The sequence below is a fragment of the Panthera tigris genome, chromosome B1 (genome assembly GCF_018350195.1).
Source record: "Panthera tigris isolate Pti1 chromosome B1, P.tigris_Pti1_mat1.1, whole genome shotgun sequence".
Classification (NCBI taxonomy): Eukaryota; Metazoa; Chordata; class Mammalia; order Carnivora; family Felidae; genus Panthera; species Panthera tigris.
In genome coordinates, this window is record NC_056663.1 from 138,362,196 (window position 1) to 138,368,699 (window position 6,504).

The window sequence follows — 6,504 nt, forward strand, 5'->3', positions numbered from 1 at the left end:
TATTTCCTGAAGGAAGAAACTGAGGTTTAGAGAGGTAAGGTAATTAATTGCCAATTTGCCAAAAACCAAAAAATTAAAAAGCACACATAACACATATGATTTTGTAATTTCTATCTTTTTATAGCTCAGGATCAAACTCATTATTTATTCATTCGGCTCACATTTCTTGAATTCCTACTATGAGGCTTGGTTTTGGGGTTGGTTGGGGTGGGCTTATGTTAGATCGTGTGGCTTAAAGTTGTTCTGCACATGTCTGAATAAACCTGTCTTCCCCCCCCACCCCCCCCTTAATTCTTTGACTCTACTTAAGCACCACACAGTTGGTCCCTGCATCCTATGCCATCTGTCCTTCCATAACTGGAGAACTAGTTTTCTACAAGTGTCAGTTATGATCTTTGTAGCTGTTTACTGTAATGATTCCTTCTCAAGAATTAATGGGTTCTTATTTGTTGGACTCAGATTTTCTTGCTCATACACTTTTCCAGATTATTCCTTGTATTTAGGTTGTCTTTTGGGGAAAAGAAGAAGTCATGTATAATTATTTCCTATCCCATTAAAAATATGGCATATTGACATTTCATTTGCCAACATTTTATTAGACATTAAAAATAGGAAATAAGATACTAAATAAGTATCAATACTTAATAGACAAACCAAAGAAGAGAATAGCAAACATGTCGTTGTTTGTTTGTAATTCTTGAAATACTTGAAATGTATTACTTGTACATGTAATACTTGAAGCAATTTGGTCCTGGTGTAACAGGCAGTTTCATTCATTTAAAAATATTGGAAGGGGCACCTGGGTGGCTCAGTCAGTTGAGCGTCTGACTTTGGCTCAGGTCATGATCTTGCGGTTTGTGGGTTCAAGCCCCGCATTGGCTCTGTGCTGACAGCTTGGAGCCTGAAGCCTGCTTCAGGTTCTGTGTCTCCCCCTCTGTCTGCCCCTCTCATGCTCATGCTCTCTCTCTCTCTCTCAATAATAAGTAAACGTTAAAAAATTTTTTAAAAAAATACTGGAGACAAAGGGTGCCTGGGTGGCTTAGTTGGTTGAATATCCTACCCTTGATTTTGGCTCAGGTCATGATCTCGAGGTTATGGTTTATGGGCTCCAGTCCCATGTCAGGCTCTGCACTGGAGCCTGCTTGGGATTCTCTCTCTCACTCTCTCTCTCTCTCTCTGCCCCTTCCTGGCTCGTGCTCTCTCTCTCTCTCTCTCTCTCTCTGTAAATAAATAAATAAACTTAAAAAAAAGAGAAAAAAATTATATATATGGAGATAGGTAACGAGGAAGATGTGATAATGCCGTCCTGAAGGGTTTTCCTTTAAATGAGCAATTAAAGTTATAAAATATTGGCAACAAGAAATTGATAAGAATGTGTTCTTGTTAAGTTTCTTATACAGCAATACAGTAGTTATACATTATAAATTAAAAGCAAGGTAGAAGGTAAGATAATTTTCTAGGAATGGGTTAAATTATATCAATAAATCCATAGTTCAAATACAAATTGTATACCCTTCTTATAGTATAGAGCCATTTTTGAAGTAAAATGGCAATATCTCTGTATTGGTCTCATCTAATGGTCAACTAAATTGTTTAATAGTCAGCTTAGATAAAATACTGAATTAATTTTTAAAACAATTTTTTTTGTTTATTTTTGAGAGAGAGAGAGAGAGAGAGAGACAGAGAGACAGAGAGAGACAGACAGAGCATGAGCAGGGGAGGGGCAGAGAGAGAGGGAGACACAGAAAACAAAGCAGGCTCCAGGCTCTGAGCCATCAGCACAGAGCCTAATGCGGGGCTCGAACTCACAGACTGTGAGATCAAGACCTGAGCTGCAGTCAGATGCTTAATCTACTGAGTCACCCAGGTACCCCACTGAATTAATTTTTATTGAGAACTTAGTATGTGCTAAGGGCTATCCTAAGAACTTTACATTTGTTGCCTTTCTAAATTATTTTAAAAACCTAATACAAGACCTACTATTAGTCTTCATTTTATAGCTGAGGAAACTATGGCTCTGTGGGGCTAGATTGCATTCCCTGGTTCACACAGCAAGTAAATAGCAAATAGGGACTGTGTCAAGAACCCAAGCAATCTGGTTTCAGAAACATTAACTCTTGCAATTGATTCCTTCAAGTCCAAGTTCTGTGAAACACATTTTGAAAGGAAACCCTCACAAAGCCCACTGATGGTAGATGAAGCAAAAACTTATTCTAACCATGTTTTCTAACAAAAAACTAGGATACATAGTTTGACAAACACTGTGGCGCATGGGAACTACTCCTCAGTAGAGCAATTGCCTGAGGTGAATAGGACAGGATGTTTGAAATCAAGGTTGTCTCTGAAAACCTTGGGAGACGTGGTATCGTGTATATGCTCTTCAAGATGTTAACCATAGACCTTATGCATTAGGTGCAGATTTGACATTGCTCCTCTAGAATGGAATACTATTTGATACTCTGTTTCAAGGCGGTGTCAGTGTTCATCTAGTCCTTCACCTAGAACTGAGTCACTTAATCTGTTGTTGACTTGGTTGTAATATTTAAGCTCTTGATAACATGTGAATTGATAGAATGTTACTTACCTGGTAGAGCAGGAAACTTAAAATGGTTGTTGTATTATTTATCATTAACTTTAATCTAGACTTGATGCAGCATTATGGTATATTTTCCCCGGTCAAATGGAATGTTTGCTGAAGATTTTCTTAAAAATGAAATATTGTAGGGGCGCCTGGGTGGCTCAGTTGGTTGAGTGTCCGACTTCAGCTCGGGTCATGATCTCACCGCTCCTGAATTCAAACCCCGAGTTGGGCTCTGCACTGATGGCTCGGAGCCCAGAGCCTGCTTCAGATTCTGTATCTCCCTCTCTCTCTGACACTTCCCCTACTTGCGCTCTGTCTCCCTCTCTCTCTCAAAAATAAATAAACATTAAACAATTTTTTTAAATGAAATATTGTACACTGGTTGTTATTTAGCAAGTAAACATAAAATCAAGGCAATGCGAATGGGGAGAAAAGAGACATTCTTGCTCTTTTGTTTACAAAAATAAGAAAAACATTTCCAAAAGAAACACTGCCCAGTTCCATACTCCAATAGAGGTTACAGCTTCCTAAATCACTTTCTTTTTGGAGAATTCAAATAAATCTGTCTCTATTTGAAATTTCAGGATGTTGTGTAAGTCAAGTCTTCACACAGAAGAGAAGCAGCAGCAGAAGCAGAGCTTGTATGTGGCCCATTGTCATTCTTGCAGGCCCTAATCTCCTGCCGTCACTGATATTTTTTTTTAATTTTTTTTAACATTTATTTATTTTTGAGACAGAGAGAGACAGAGCATGAACGGGGGAGGGGCAGAGAGAGAGGGAGACACAGAATCGGAAGCAGGCTCCAGGCTCTGAGCCATCAGCCCAGAGCCCGACGCGGGGCTCGAACTCACGGACCGCGAGATCGTGACCTGAGCTGAAGTCGGACGCTCAACCGACTGAGCCACCCAGCGCCCCGTGCCGTCACTGATCTTCAAAGGAATCTTTTTAAAATAAATGTGAAAAGTAAAAACTAGTTCAGCTTACTTGGAAGGCATCTCCAGTGTCACCAGTGATACAATAAAATACCATGAAATAGAAAGTCTAGATTCACTTAGGTTCTGGTGATTCTGAAAAAAATGTATCAGTAAAAAAACCCATCCAGACACACCTCAGGAGGGATAACTAGGCAGAAAATGTTATATGCTTACATCACACTGTTTTATCCAGTTGGTTGTATATGTATTCTCAGTGATAATTTATGTGTAGAATTTAGAGTATGTAATTTTAAGATAATCAGTGAATGAGGGTGAATGCTATGCTTATGGAAATATGACAAGGGGATATTATAAAGACAATTTTTTTCCAGCTCACTCTCCTATGTATGTGACAAATACAATGCAGAGTCAGTTGTACCTTTAATTGTTCCATTCACAATCTTTTCTTTCAAATGTCACCTGAGAAAAAAAAATGAAATGAAATGAAATAAAATAAAATGCCACCTGAATGTGAAGGTCTTTGTTCCACCAAAAAAAATAAAAGTAGCAAAAGTAATCACATGAAATATTCTTAGAAGCAATGGCAGGGTAGATAAGAGCGTGATCTGGGGCCCCAGCGCTCAAACCCCAGTCCTGCTGCCTGTCATCATGTGACTCTGAGAAATTTACATGGCCCTTGTGTGCCTCAGTTTCTGCATCTGTAAAATGAGGACAATTAACAGCACTTCCTTCAAAGGGCTGCTGTGAAGATTAATTAAAATAACACAAGTTCTTAGAACAGTGTAAGTGCTACCTGTTCAAATTATCTGCAAAACTATTCCCTGATGAAGCAGATTGCAGGTGTGCAGTCACAAAAGTGTCTCATTTTCTTTTTTCTTTCTTTTTTTTTTTTTTTTACAAATTTTTCTAATGTTTATTTATTTTTGAAGGAGTGACAGAGCGTGAATAGGGGAGGGGCACTGAGAGAGGGAGACACAGAATCTGAGATGGGCTCCAGACTCTGAGCTGTCAGCCCAAAGCCTGACGTAGGGATCGAACTCACGAGCTGCAAGATCATGACCTGAGCAGAAGTCGGGCACTGAACCGACTGAGACACCCAGGTGCCCCAAAAGTGTCTCATTCTAATTGAGGTATGTAAGCTGTTTCTCCAGAAGCTAAAAACAAGAACCATAGCCTAGTCAACGTTATTGCACCTGATGGATGAAGGATATATCAACAGGAGTTTGATATTGGCCAGAGGAGGCAAAGAACAAGAATTTATTGGTGCCAAATTCGACCTGGCTGCCATAAATGGTGCTGAGCAAACTGGTTCTCCTTGTCAGGTTGAGTCCCACTGTGGAGACGGACTAGTGTGACTCCCAACTCCCGAGTTAATATGAACCCCTTTGAGCTTACTCCATGCTCACTCACTAGGCCCCTTGCTGAGAGGAGTTTGGTTTCTTCTATGCTGGGAAGGGAATAGACTGGCCAGCTAACTTCAGTATTACAATGTTCTTGGCATCGAGATTTCTTGTTATAATTCTTTCTATGATTGCATTCTGGGTCATATCGAGTTCTTGTGAGTTTTACTTAGAAAGACCGTATAATGTGCAAAAAATTTTCAAATTTGAATGTATGAAACCATCATTCAAGAAATTTTGTTTTAAAACATACTAGATTCTTGTCCCTTTTGCTTCCACAACACACACACACACACACACACACACACACACACACACACACACACACAAGGGGATTTGGCTGGAAGGTCTGGCCTGAGGTTGAGGAACCTATGTTATTTATTAATAGACACCCCAAGTGATTCTGATGCAGGTAATCTTAGACCCCACTTGGTACTGGAATATTGAGGAATGTAACTTTACAGTTAGAGAGATCAGGGTTTGAAACAAGCTCTACCTTCTTCTAAAGTCTTTTGATTCGGGAACAAGTTATTCAACATTCCTGCGCTTCAGGTCCTCGGCTTGTGAGATGGGGTATATTGCAGGGAAAGTACCTAACATGGTCCTCGTGTGGCAGTTCTTATGACTTTATCAATGTGTGGTGGACTTTCAGAACTTATTCACCTCAAAGAGAAGCAAAGGATCTATCAAAATGCTCCAGGGGCAGCTGGGTGGTTCAGTTGGTTAAGTGTCCAACTTCAGCTCAGGTCATGATCTCACAGTTTGTGGGTTCGAGCCCCACTGTCAGGCTCTGGGCTGGCAATAGGGAGCCTGCTTGGGATTATCTCTCACCCGTTCTCTCTGCCCCTCCTCTGGTCATGCACTCTCTTTCAAAAATAAATAAATGAACATTAAAAAAATGCTCCGAACTATGAATGCTCAAGACTAGAGCTTAGAAGAGAGCGACCCCACCAAGAAGCCTGTCCCCTTCAGAGGTCCTGTCTTTTCTGTGCACTTGTTTTAAGCATCTAACCCACAGTGAGTGCTAAATGGATATCTAGTTCCTTCTCTCAGGCATGGGCAGTAGCATCCTTCCTGAGATCTTTTACTATGTATCCCTTTATTTCAGAATTTCCAACTTGACCAAGTAAAGTTCCAAAGCACACGGTGGTACCTCACACTTTTGTTCTGTTTAGGGGAAACAGCTCTCAAATTAAAGTTAAAAAAATTGTTTTTCAATCTTACCACTGCAGCTAAAAAAGTAAACCACAGTCTGGTGATGCTTTTATTTATATTATGGAGTTTTTCAGCTGGAAATAAACTTAAAATCATCTGGCCTTTGTCTAATGTAAAGATGAAGACACTTAGAGCTGTGTCTTGATTCCTGTTTCTTGTCCTTTCTGTTACTCTGTTTTTTTAATGGTCCTCTGGATAGATGTGTCACAGCTACTCAGAGAGCTTTGAGCTGTGAGCATGGGTCAGGAGTGGCAGGTTACACATTGACTGGGTTCTGTCCACTATAAGGAGTGGCCGTGTGAGTGACTTTAGACAGCTTTGCTGTGCTTCCCAGATGAGAATCTGACAAAGTCCAGGCACTTTGGATACCACA